Consider the following 14,996-nt stretch of genomic DNA (forward strand, 5'->3'; position numbering starts at 1 on the left):
TAAAATGAGAAAACTGATCTTTCTTTGGGAAGGAGAAATTACAATTCAGAAAGTGCATACAACAGATTGTTCTGTAGAAAAGTATGTAGTGCAACTGTCTGCATAATGATTGATGTGGACACTGTGACCTCTCACATACAGGAGGTGAACCTGAGAAGCATTAGGAAGGTGCTGAACATGAGTCTAGACAGCAATCTAGGAAACATGTGGACTCTATTTCAACTCCTGGCTGCGTGATTTCTGTTCTGTTCAATTTCAGTATTTCTTCCTTCTATGATGCACTTTATGGTCAATGTACAAACCAAATGCACCCTTTTCTTCTATGCATTGTTTTTAGCTATAACCTTTAAGACAGCCATAGAAGACAAACCAGAGCATGGTCCTTTTTTATGTAAATGTTTCACACGAGTGTACCAAGATTTGTGTCTGAGGACAAAGAACGGGATTTCATACATTCTTACATTCCTTGCAATATTTAAAGCGTTGCTCTTGTGGTTCCTGGTTATGCCTTACAGGCTAGCCCCTGAATGTCCAGGTACTCTCCCTGCCAAATCTGTATTTCACTATAGGGAAACTATAGGTGTGTGCACTAATATGTCTGCTATGAATGTGGGTTTTGAGGATTCAAGTTGAGGACTTTACAAAGTGTTTGAAAGCACTTCACTCATGGTGCTGTGTTCATACCTGAAGTCATTTTGTGTTTAGGGTATTTTTCACACTGCAAAGGATCAAGAAATACACACAATATGCTAGCTAATAACACCATGAGTTCTCTAAAACAAAGATGATAATGTCCTTATTTCCTGGTAGTAGGTATTACTGCAAATTTCCAGAAATTATGTAGAGATCATTGACAAATAATTATCTGAATATCACTTTTAGTCTTTTCAGTACAGGGTAAAAGAGAGTCAGGCTCTTTGGTTTAAACCCAGTGGTAAATAAAAACCAAAGGCCAGTCCTTTAGGAGTTTTCTTAAAGGAACAGTTCTTTTCCTGGGAACCACAGGAATTTATAATGTTATTGTCGGGTGCTATCGGGAACAAAAATCATTATGGCAAATTAAATCACAAATTTTGTGAATGCTATGTTTTTTTTTCTAATGTCCTCTACTAATATGGTAAAGCTACTAGCTGGAAAGAAGGCTCAGTGGTGAAGAACACTGACTGCTCTTCCAGATGAACTCTCAATCCTGAACATCTATGCTCCAAATGCAAGAGCATACATTACTAAAAGAAACCCTACTAAAGCTCAGAGCATATATTACACCACACACTATAATAGTGGGAGACTTCAACACCCCACTCTCATCAATGGATAGATCATGGATGCAGAAACTGAACAGAGACACAGTGAAACTAACGGAAGTTATGAACCAAATGGATTTTACAGAAATCTATAGAATATTTCATTCTAAAACGAATATACCTTCTTCTCAACACCTCATGGCACCTTCTCCAAAATGGACCATATACTTTGTCACAAAACAGGCCTCAACAGATACAAGAAGATCAAAATAATCCCATGCATTCTATCAGATCACCATGGACCATGGCTTGTCTTCAATAACAACAACAACAACAACAACAACAACAACAAAAGCCCATATACACATGGGAGCTAAACAATGCTCTACTTAATGATAGCTTGGTGAAGGAAGAAATAAAGAAAGAAATCAAAGACATTTTAAAATTTAGCAAAAATGAAGGGACAACATACCCAAACTTATGGGATACAATGAAAGCAGTGCTAAGAGGAAAACTCATAGTGCTGAGTGCCTCCAAAAACAAAACAAAACAAAAAACAAAACAAACAATCAAACAAACAAACAAAAAAACCAAACCAAAATTGGATAGAGCATACACTAGCAGCTTGACAGCACAGCTGAAAACTCTAGAACAAAAAGAAGCAGATGCACCCAAGAGGAGTAGACGACAGGAAATAAACTCAGAGCTGAAATCAACTAAGTAGAGACAAAAAGAACTATACAAAGAATCAACAAAACCAAGAGCTGGATCTTTGATAAAAAAAAAAAAAAAAGATTGATAAACCCTTAGCCAGACTAACCAGAGGGTGCAGAGAGAGTATCCAAATTGACAAAATCAGAAATGAAAGGGGAGACATAACAACAGAAACTGAGGAAATTCAAGAAATCATCAGATTCCATTACAAAAGCCTATACTCAAAAAACTAAAAAAATCTAGAGGAAATGGACAATTTTCTAGACACCAGGTACCAAAGTTAAATCAAATTCTACCTCAAGCCAGTCAGAATGGCTAAAATCAAAAACTCAGGTGAGGATGTGGAGACAGAGGAATATTCCTCCACTGTTTGTGGGACTGTAAACTGGTACAACCACTCTGGACATTAGTGTGGAGGTTCCTCAGAAAATTAAACTTAGTGCTACCTGAGAACCCTGCTATACCACTCCTGGGCATATACCCAAAAGTAGCTCCAACATCTAACAAGGACACATGCTCAACAATGTTCATAGAAACCTGATTTAAAATAGTCAGGAGCTGAAAAGGACCCAGATGTCCCTCAATAGAATGGATACAGAAATTGGGTACATATACACAATGAGTATTACTCAGCTACTAAAAACAAGTTCATGAAATTCCTAGGCAAATGGATGGAACTTGAAGCTATCATCCTGAGTGTGGTAACCCAGTCACAAAAGAACATTCATGGTATGCACTCACTTATGAGCGGATATTACCTCCTCCCCCAGAAAAGCTGGGAATACCCAAGAAATCCATTCACAGAACTTATAAAGCTCAAAAAGAAGACCAGAATGTGGATGCTGCAGTCCTTCTTAGAAGGGAGAACAAAACAGGGGAGGAAATACAAGGTCAAATAGGGGAGCAGGGATTGAAGAAAAGATCTACAGAGACTGTCTCACCTGGAGAACCACCACATATGAAGCCACCAAACCCAAGCACTATTGCTGATGCCAAGGAGTGCCTACTGTCAGGAAGCAGACATGGATGCCTCCTCAGAGGCTCTGCCAGTGTCACACAGATACAAAAGAGGATCCTTCCAATTAAACATCAGACTGAACACGGGGACCCCAATGAAAAAGCCAGAGAATGGACTGAAAGAGCTGAAGGCTTGACACCCTCATGGGAAGAACAACATCATCATCAGCCACTGCTCTGAGGTGGAGAGAGTGATTGGGAGAGGGAGCACCTTCATGGAAGCAAGTTGAGGGGGAAGAGGGAGGGAAGTAGGGGAGGGAAGGGTCTAACATTTGAAATGTAAATACATAGAATATCCAATAAAACTGAAAACACACACACACACACACACACACACACACACACACGCACACAAAGGGAGACAACACTGGAGATAGAAACCTAAAGAAATAAAATAAAAAGTGACATCATCATGCTTGAACAGATTGTTGATACATGTCAAAATTATTTCCTCCAGAATAAATTGTGTTTTTTTTAATTAGTTTTTTAAATTGGAGACTCTATGTATCTACAATTCAGGTGTTATCCCCTTTCCACCAATCCCATCTCCCCTGCCCCACCCATTGCCTCCATGACAATGCTCCCTCAGAATAAATAATCTTATGTAACAGAACGTGTGTGGGCTAATGACTTACCAAATCCCCACCATTATGAGTTCCTTCAGGTCCTCAAACCTCACTGTGAAATGTACAGGCTTTAAGAGACTGATATCACACTAAAGGCTTTACTCTTGTAGAAAGACAACACTGAAATGCTCAACTTTAACACATGTAAGTACATTTGTGGGGATTCTCTGCAGTGTCATATTTTTCTCATGACAAACTGCTGCTTCATGTGAAGGCTTCAGCACACTGACTACACCCAGAGGGCTTCTCTCCAGAATGTGTTGTTTTATGTGACAGGAGAGGACTGACTGTGATATGCAAATCCCTCACCACAGTGAGTCCATTCATAGGGTTTCTCTTCAGTATGAATTCTTTCATGGCTTTGGAAATGACTGTGATGTGCAAAGACTTTACCAGATTGATTACATTCATAGAATTTCATTACAGTATAGATATTTTTTTATGTATTCGAAGATGATCGTGTTATGCAAAGGCGTCACCACACTTGATTACATTTTTAGAGTTTCTCTCTAGTATGTTTACTTTTATGTATTCAGATATAACTATATTGAGAAAAGGCTTTATCACTTTAAGGGCCCATGACTCATGAAGAATTGCAGACTCAAATAGTATGCAACAGAAAAGATAATTTATTCTGCAGAGAACCTGCATGCAAGGGTCTACAATATACCGGAAGGGAAGACAGAAGTGTAGACTCTTCAGGGTCAACATAAAAACTGTTAGGATAGGAATGCATGACTTTTGCCTTTCTTTCTCTTGATTGGTTGGTTCTATCTTCAGGGGCACTATGCTTTTGTGATTGCTTAAGGCACTTAGGGATTTGGGGGATTTTGCTAATTAACTATACTTGGCTCAAGCTAGGTGGAGGGGCAGCTTCTACAGCTCCTGATTGGCTGCCTGTGGGGCCTGTTTTCTCTGGGAATTGACTTGTTTTGCATTTCTCCAGTTGGCAAACACAAACTTAGCTCACTCAGCCAAACTGCCAGATTGCATCCAGTCATGGAGTCAGCCTGGTTTTGGCTAACTGAGTCCTCTCACCAGTTCACACTGCTAATAACACTTTCTGATATCTGCTCTTTTCTACACTAAGAGATAACGGTGATTGTGAAAACTTCACATTGCTTCCATTCATACAGTTTCTCTGCAGTATGAATACTTTCGTGATGATGGAAACTACAGAAATGTGAAAGTGCCTCATCAGGTTAAATACCTTCTTAAGGCTTAACTCAGGGATGATTCCTTTTATGGTTTTGGAGACTACTGTGATCTGCAAAGGCTTCACCACAGTGATTATATTCATAGGGTTTCCCACCTGTATGATGCCGTTTATTGTTTTGTAGAGTAGTATGTCATGCAAAGGCTTTGCCACATTGATGGCACACATAAGGTTTCTCTCCAGTATGTGTCCTTTTATGCCATTGGAGACTACTGTATTGTGAAAAGGCTTTATCACATTGATTACACTTGTAAGGTTTCTCTCCAGTATGAAGTCTTTCATGAGCTTGAAGATGACTTAGAGATATAAATGACTTACCACACCAATTACATTCATAATGTTTCTCTCCAGTATGTGTTCTTTTATGTATTTGGAGAAACTCTGTCACCTATAGGCTTTATCACAGTGATCACATTTGTAGGGTTTCTCTCCTGTATGTGTTACTTTATGTTTTTGAGGATACCTGTGTTGTGCAAAGGTTTTACAACATTGATTACATTTATAAGGTTTCTCTTCAGTATGAATTCTTTCATGAGTTTGAAGATGACTTTGAGATACCAATGATTTAACACACCTATTACATTTATAAAATTTCTCTCCAGTATATGTTTTTTATGTGTTTGGAGATAACTCTATCATCTATAGGCTTTATCACACTGATTACATTTGAAGGGTTTCTGTCCAGTATGTATTAATTTATGTGTTTGAAGATACCTGCACCATGCAAAGGCTTTACCACATTGATTACATTCATAACGTTTTTCTCCAGTATGAGTTCTTTTATGTAACTACAGAGTACAATTATGTGCAAAGGCTTTACCACACTGATGACATTCATAGGGTTTCTCTCCAGTATGTGTTCTTTCATGGATATGAAGATACTGGTGTTGTGCAAAGGCTTTATCACATTCATTACATTTGTAGGGTTTCTCTCCAGCATCTGTTCTTTCATGTATTTGGACACTGCTGTGACATGCAAGGGCTTCACTCTGCTGAAAGCCTTCAGAGGGCTTCTCTCCAGTATAAAATCTCTCATGCTTTTGAAGTAGATTGGGACATGTGAAGGCATTATCACACTGTGCATTTTCGTTGGGTTTCTCTCCAGCATGATTTCTTTCATGCCTTGCAATGATAATTGGAACATGTAAAAGTTTTATCACATTCATTACACTGATGGATCTTTTTAATCTGAGTGAATTAATTTTATATTTTGGTCTAATTATTAAGGAGAATTAGATCTTAAGGGTTTATCACATTGTTTACAGTCTTGGTGTTCCCTTCACTGTGGGTTGTTCTCCATCCTTAGAGATACCTGTGATGGTTACAGCATTTATTACATGACTGACATTTATACCAGACATTTTCTAAATTAAGCTTTCCAAATATTTAAAGAAAACTACAAGAATTTACAGATTTACCACTCTATTTATGTTCATAAATTTTCTTATACTTTGAGTCATACTGCATTTGAAAAGGGAAGGACAAAAGAATATCCACACTCAAATGCTCATATGCATTTTCTACAGTAAAAATCTGTGGCTGTATTCCAAATGAAGTTGAAAAACAATGTGGTTAGAAACTTGCATCACATTCAGAAAGTCTCCTACAAGTGGGGACTACCATATAACATCTAGTCACTCAAAGAAAAAGAGATTCTCTGCTTCTTTCAATGTCCCTGTGCTCATATGACCTATATCCAGGAAGACTTCTGATATACCTATTAAAAATTAACAAAAGGTTTCAACATTGAATTCACACAGCTAGACTCTTTGTTCCTCACAGACATGAACTGTAGAGATTAAGGTTTCTCCCCAACAACGTTCTTCACTCTCACAAACTTCCCCTCTCACTGACCTTAGCAAATTTGGACAAGTGTATGAGCAACAGCAGCTTTCCTATGGACTATTTCCTTATTGGAAGGCTTTGGACATAACACAGATCACCTATTCAGTGTGTATACACTTTACAATATCTGAATGGTATGAGGGTGATTGAAAAGGCCGTTCTACAGTGTAGTTCTAAAGGTCATATGATTCAAATAGTTACTTCTGTTCAATACTGTCATGGAGGAATGCCTTGCAAACACAAATCAGCTACCTGACATCGAGGTCCATGGCTTCCTGAGAATTTAGAAGTCATCAAAACACCTAAAGCTGTGAATATTTAAGTGTTGCTGATCTTTAAATCTTTTAGAATGTATTAAATTTACTTCAGAAGCACATTTGAATTAGGTTTCACAAAGAATTACCTGCCATGTCTTCTATCACTTTGACACTGTTCTTTAATATTGGGGTCTTCCCAATAGGAGCCTAAAATATATAAGATGGAAAATTAGTCAATAATGTATTATCTTCAATGAATCCTGGAACCTGACCAGCTTCATTCACCTCATTCTTCTACATTCCCATTCAAGAATGGAGGAAGAAATCTATAACCAAAAAAAAAAAAAAAAAAAAAAAAAAAAAAAAAAAAAACCTCAAACAAATCAAAAACAACAACAACAACAAACAGTTGTTCCCCCACCTTAATTAAAACTCAAAAAACAAAAAAAAAAAAAAATTGAGTTTTACCTATAGCTCCGAGGTTCTGGTAGATCTCCAGCATCACATCGTTGTAAAGTCCAGCAAAGACCATTCTATCAAGTCTCCAACTATCCAGGTCATGAAGAACAGCTAAGTAACCTCCATATCCAACTTGTCTTTGACCATCTAAAGTCCTACTTTCCACATCTACCCGGGAACAAGATCACTGTTCAGCTACATTTTTGTCCTAATTTGCGTCTCTGCTGTTGTGATTAGAGCCTCAAACCAAAAACAGCTCCAGCAACGAATGGGTTCATTTGGCTGATTTCCATCAGATCACAGTTCATCACTTTGGGAGCTTAGGACAGAAATTCAAGCTACGGGGCTGGAGAGATGGCTCAGTGGTTAAGAGCACTGACTGCTCTTCTAGAGGTCCTGAGTTCAAATCCCAGCAACCACATGGTGGCTCACAACCATCTGTAAATAAGATCTGATCCCCTCTTCTGGTGTGTCAGAAGACAGCTACAATGTACTTAAATAAATGAATAAATAAATAAATACATAAATTAAAAAAAAAGAAATTCAAGCTACAAAATGAAGGAACCAAAAGCATTGGTAGACATTGTTATCTGGGTTTCTCTCTGCTTTGGTCACTGCCGAATCTTTATGATCCAGACCAGGACCATTTAGAGATATTTCCACCCTCAGTGGAAGAGCCTTTCCACATCCATCACCAGTCAACACAAGCTCTCACAAACACAGCAACCAGTCATTCTGATGAGGATACACCTTCAATTGAGGCTCCCTCAGATAAAATGTTGACAATTGAAGCTAATTGGGACAAAGAGACAAAATATGTTTAAAAACGTTTTTTTTTTTTTTTTTTTTTTAAAAGAATCAAACCAATGTGCTGAGCATATCACTGACTTCAATAGCAAAACCGGAAACATTGAAGGTTGTGGTGACTGAAAAACATAGATGCCCCAAGAACAAAGAACAGTAAAGCCTTTAGAATCAAGAAGGATAAACTAAAACTTTCTCTGCAGAAAGTGCCTGAACAAAACAGAAGGAAATAATAACACAATATATTGAAATTTTTTAAAGAACAGAAATAGGTAAAGGTCTATCTTTTTTTTTCAGAGAAACAATACTATAATTAAGTTGTAGTTAGTAAAACAACATAACGTATACGACACCACTGATAAAAGGAGACACAAAGGTAGGCCTATAAACACAATAGTCCTTTAACAACAACAACAAAAACCACAGGATTATAGTCAAAAATCAAAATCAGAGAATTCACAGACCATCACTCACCTCATGCACCTCGGTTCTTTCTTGTGCCCGGAGTAGATAATGTATGGTGGGTAGAGGGATATTCTGATTGGAGAGATTTCCTTAAAACATTCAAACATTTCAAAACTCTGACGTCCCACAGCTGTCCCTGGGAGCCTAGTGGATTCAGGACCCATCACACCCACCCTCCCCAACACTGCTGAATACCACTCCCCTTCTTCCTGGGACTTTCTGCTGGGACAGACTGCTAGCTAGTCTGCTCTTCTGAAGATACCACAGCCTGAGGCATCCCAGGAGTTCCACTATACTCATGGCATCAGACACCACTGCCTGAGATATCCTAGGAGATCTACTGCACAGAGGGCAACTGAGAAATGATGCCAGCTTGTCTGCACCCCTCAAGACATCACAGCTTGAAGGCATCCCAGGAGCTCCTCTGTACAAAGGGCAACTGATCATCCACAGACTGAAGACCTCCCGGGGCTCTGTGGCATGCAGGGCAACTGACCCAACAGATTGAAAGCTTTCCTGAAGAGATGGCTCAGTGGTTAAGAGCACTGACTGTTCTTCCACAGGTCCTGAGTTCAACCACATGGTGGCCCACAGCCATCAGCAATAAGATATGATGCCCCATTGTGGTCTGTCTGAAGAAAACTACAGTGTAGTTATATATAAGAAATAAATTAATTAAAAGAATAAAAGGCTCCCTACAGTTCTGCTGCTCCTAGTACTGACTAGAGAACAAGAGAGTAAGTTTCATTTTTGTCTGCAGCTCCTGTGGATTGCTAAGATTATCTCTCCATGGACTCATTTTCTCCCACTCTCCAACACCAGCTATCACAAAAGCGAGGTAGGTCTGTAAATGTGGCAACATTCAGCCAACACAGTCTCTGAAACCCAGACAGCAAATATAAACAGAGGAATAAAACTCTCACCAAAACAAGCACAAGCCAGAAATCGGCACCTACACCTATAATTGCCTCAGACACCTAGACAACAGCACAGGGAAATAGGTTACCAACAGAGCCAAGCCATCCTATCACAGCAGGTCCTAAGGATTAAAAAATAGCTGAAAGCACAAGACAGACATCCCCAAACTAACAATATGGAGATGATAGAGGTCCTTACAGAGGACATGAATAAATACCCTAAAGAAATCCAGGAAAACATAATCAAACAATTGCAGGAAAACAATAAATCACTAAACTAAAGCCAAGGAAAACCAAACAAACCGTTGAATGAACCTCATAAAACTGTTGATGAACTAAAAATGGACACAGATCTGATAAAACAGAATCTGAAGGAGTTCAGGAGAAACGACAGAGGCAAGGTTCACCCAGTGAGTAGAGATGCCAATGGGAACTTCAGACCTTGAAGATAAAACAGGAAAATGGATTAGTCAAAGGAAATGTTAAGTATACAGATTTTACTGGCACAAAACATCCAGAAACTCTGAGACATTGTATGAAGATGAAACCAAATATCAAAACAAAAACCAAAACAAAAAACATGAATTATAGGAATAGAGGAAAGAGAAGAATATCAGCTCAAAGGTCCTGAAACATTTCAACAATATCATAAACAAAAATGTTCCTAACCTAATGAAGAAATGTCTATCAAGGTACAAGATGCATACAAAATATCAAATATATTTGACCATAAAAGAAAATCCCCATACCACATAATAATAACACACCAAGGATACAGAACAACAACAGGAATATTAAAAGCTGCAGCAGAAACAAAACAAACAACGAAAAGAAAACTAAGAAACAACAAGCACAGCCCTATACAATGTGTGAACTAAAAACCCAGCCAGAGGAAATTACCTACATACATAAAAACACAGAAAATGAATATTCTTACATTAAAGGACCCTAGGGGCTTTCACCAGCCTTACACCTACTGCCTTAGGTCAAAGCTAAGCCAAGTTCCATTCTCCACCCACAATTCTTGGAAGAAGCAGGAACATTCTTAAAAAACTCCAGAATGAACTGACTGATAGTCACCTGACACTCTGGTCCCATGGCCTGTCACATGCTTGCTAGCCAATAGATTCAAAGGCCAATATGCTTAGCCATTGAATTTAAATTATAGCCTTGCTGATGTTAGAGGCTGGTTCTTTGATATGAGGAAGGGCCTAGTGTCTGGTTGTAAATCAGAGCAGTCTCCTTTCTTATGATTTGGAGCAAACTTTCTGGACAGTCCTACTGAACAAATATATGTATCCTAGCATCCTAACCTCTAACAGGTCTGGCTGACATATGGCTTATCTGTGGGGTGTTTAGGAGGCGTTCCTCCCTCAGCCAAGTTCTACTTGGTGTTGCTAACTATCTCCTGAGGAATGGTAAATCCTTGACATCATCAACCCAACTCTTCTACTCCACAGTTTAATCCTGGAGTGCTACCCACATGAGATGCCTTTTACAGCCTCTCCAAGATTAACTGCAGATCGGTCTTACCCCTTAAGGTTAAATGACAGGCGCATTAGTAACTTTTAGAAGAGAAATGAGGCCTCTCTGAAACTGACATCCTGCTAAGGGTGTATCTACACACAAGTCTCTGTGCAAGATGCTCTGAGCAGATGCTGCCCTCATAGGGAAGTTATTCAGAGCCCACTGCTGGGTTCAGGGATTAACCAGGACAAAAAGGGAAGGAACAGGCAGCCACTTCTGGCCACAGCTCACAGACCCTGGGACCCCACCATACCAGCTCCCTCTGCACACGTGCTTGCTCCCTCCTTCTGTAGGCAGTGACCCTGCACTCACCATGCCCTGAATTAGGAGCTCGCCAGAGCTTCCCTCACAGCACTGGGCAGTAGTGCTAGAGAAACACAACTTTTCAAACATGTTCTGCTACCCTACAGTGCTGAAGCTGCAGCTAGGCAACCGGAAGATCCCGCCTCCTATTCTGACTGACAGGACCAGCTCACGGCCCTGATTGGCCATTGAGTCTTGAGTTACATAAGCGCCTCCCTAAGGGTTAGAGCACAGTGATTCGTGGTCCGGTCTTCCAGTCTGTACCAGACCTTTTCGAGATACACAGAGATTTGCATTTCGGTAGCACTTGGGCTTCTCTTGCAATAGCCTACCGTCGGTCTTCCCATCCAGCACTGAGAAGAACCCACCTCCTCAGCTCTGGCGACTCATCCACCTGCTCCTCCCCTTTGTGAACAGTGACCCTGCGCTCACTAAGTAGGGGAAACCAGAGCTTGTTTGAACTCCCTTTACTTCACTCATTAGGCACCTCCACCCCAAAGCTGTGAAAGTGAGGGTGGTTATGTAATGTAAATCGATCTTTTCTGCGTTGTTCCCAAATTAACTTGTAAGCATCACCTGCCCAGCAACAAGGTAATTTCCAGGAATGCCAGGACTTGTAGTTCTTTGAGGCAACAAGCCCTTATGGGAAAGTTCGGTGGCTAAAGTAATAATAGCCTAAATCCCTGAAACACGTGACCGCGGGATATTGTATCTGGTAACTTCCGAGGATTTTTCTGACCCAGATCCATCTCTTGGTCAGTACTTAATATTTAATAAACGGTTACTTTAAATTTGGACCGAAACAGCTGAGTTTGTTCTTAGTGTAAAACTCAAGAGTAACAGGGAGGCACATAAGGAGATAACTGGCCCAAATCGCCTTTTTTTTTCTGGATAATCGAAAGGTGGGCTGACCCACCTGATCCAGGGTCTCTGGGAAATGCACTCGAATGAACTGCAGACTTGGAGAAAAGCACTAAGCTCCTTTTGGTTTCTGGGTTCTGGTAAAAGGTACAGTGTCCAATGAACTGGGAGAACTTGATGGGTTTTTACACCTCGTTCAGGGAAAAGAGAGACGCCTAAGTTTTTGTTTGTTTGTTTGTTTAGTTTTTCTTTGGTCGTTTGAGTGAATTCTGGGTAATTGGGAGTTCATCCAGGGCCATCAGTTATTTTCTGATCCATTATTTCCATGGAAACGCCCTCTGGTTACACTGGGAGGCAGAAAATTCAGTGACCCAGCACTTAGTGACTTCACCTGTGTTCCAATGCTTGGCTGCCCAATAAAGCAGAAGTTTCCAAAGGATACCAGGCAGTCCAGGGATTAAAAAAGCTGTTTGCAACCTGCATTTTCTCTGACTGTTGTGTCAATGTTTTCTGTGGTGTCTTCTGTACCTGAGATGCTCCCATTTATCTCTTGTATACTCTTGTTGATGTTTGAATCTATGACTTCTGATCTCTTTCCTCGGTTTTCAATCTCCAGGGTTGTCTCCCTTGGTGATTTCTTTATTGTTTCTATTGCTAATTTTATAACCTGAATGGTTTTGTTCAATTCCATTAACTGTTTGGCTGTGTTTTCTTTTAATTCATTTAGGGATTTTTGTGTTTCCTCTTTAAGAGCTTTGACCTGTAAATGTATTTACCTGCGTTTTATTTCTTTAACAGAATTATTTATATCCTTACTAAAGTCCTCTGTCATCATCCTGATATGTGAACATAAATCTGAATCTTGACTTTTGTGGTATGATGTGGTATCCAGGTCTTGCTGTAGCTGAGAACTGGGTTCTGATTATGCTAAGTAGCCATTGTTTCTGTTGCTTAGGTTTTTGTGCATGCCTTGCACATATGGTTATCTATGGTTTTATTGAGCCTTACTGTCTCTGACAGGAACTTGACCCCTTTGTGATCCTGGTTGTATCAGCTCTACTCAGAGTGCAGCTGTCTCTGATTCTGTGATTCTTCTATCCCGTGATTCTGAGATGTGTGTTAGAGTTCCTGGGAGTCAAGCTGTCTGGGATCCTAAAATTCTGTTGTGATGACGTTTCTGAGAATCTGTTTTATCTGATCTCCTGAGAGTAAAGCTTTCTCTGATTATTGTAAGAGTGGGTGTGGAGCCAGAGCTCTAGGTTTTCTCTGGGCCCAGGTGGAAGTTAGAAGGGACTCATACCTCTGGCTGTGTGAGGGTTTGTGTTTCCATGGATCCTGTGGGGGTTCCAGCTATGCTGAGTGTTGGTAAAGATGTTGTGGCCTCAACTGTGACATGGAGTGTGTCAGAAGTCCAGTGATCCTGAGTGTGTTTTCTCATCTGGGAATTGAGCTTTCTCTGTGATTGTGTGTTACTGAGCTCAGGGCGCTGGGCTATCTCTGGGTGTTGATAGAGTGGTTGCAGAGCCAGTGCCGCAAGTTTGCTCTCAGTGCAAGTTCACACTGGAATGAATATGTTCCACTGGCTGGGCACACCGAGGGCTGTCTATGAGAAAAATTTGGATTTGTCAAATATCATTTGTTTTACCAATCCCATCCAGAACTAGAGTATAATAGCAGGTTGAATTATCTACAAGCTCATTTTATTTTATTATTCTTTAATGTATTTTTTTATAGTCCAGTTGTTATTCCCCTAATGGTTTATGGCCTGACTCTTTCATATCCCATACCTCAATCCTTACTTCCTCTCCCATCTCCAAGAGGATATCTCTTGTCTCCAAACCTCAGACTTTCCCAATCTCTTGGGGATCAAGTCTCTAGGGGCTTAGTTGTGTCTGCTCTCACTGAGGCCAGACCAGGCGGTCCTATACTGCATATGATCAGGGGCCTCATATCAGCTGGTACATGCTACCTGGCTGTCTCAGTGTCTGAGAACTCTTGGCTGTCGAGGTTAGTTGAGACAGCAGGTCCTCACCTAGGGTCACCTTACCTTCTACCAATTATTCCCTAATTCGGCTGTAGGTGTCCCCAGCTTCTGTCCATAGTTGGATATAGTATGTTAGTATGTGGGAGCAGAAAAAGAATCTTTCCTCTTTAGACAATGGGCCAATATCTTGAAGAGCAGCTGAAAACACAGGTAGTATTCAGTCATGTATGTATTCCTACTTGAAGCCAGTGAATGTGTTCTGATTTCATCTTTGTTGATTCTTTAGTTTATCTGATTTATTGATTGATTTGAGAGATGGTTTTTATGATAAGCCAGGTCTGTCCTGGAACCTACTTTCTAAAAGAGCTCACAGATTTAACAGCGATATCACCTTTTTTGGAAATTACTAGGAGGGAAAATCTCCATGAAAGCAACATGATGACTAAAAGTGTAATAATAATTTGAGAATTTGCAATCTCATTAAGTCCAATTTCTTGATCCGTGGTCTTAGAGAACAAGCCATTGGTTCATGAAAATTTCCCCTGTGCCTATGTGTTCTAAGGTTTTCCCCACTTTCTCTTCTAATAGTTTCAGTGTAGTTGGTTTTAAGTGGAGATCTTTGATCCACTTGCATTTGGGCTTTGTACAAGGAGATAGGAAAGGGTCTATTTTCACTCTTGTGCATGCTGATTGCAAGTTGAGCCAAAAAAATTTGTTGAAGAGGCTGTACTTTTTCCATTGTATATTTTTAGCTCCT

This window comes from Micromys minutus (genome assembly GCF_963924665.1).
Source record: "Micromys minutus genome assembly, chromosome: 32".
Lineage (NCBI taxonomy): Eukaryota > Metazoa > Chordata > Mammalia > Rodentia > Muridae > Micromys > Micromys minutus.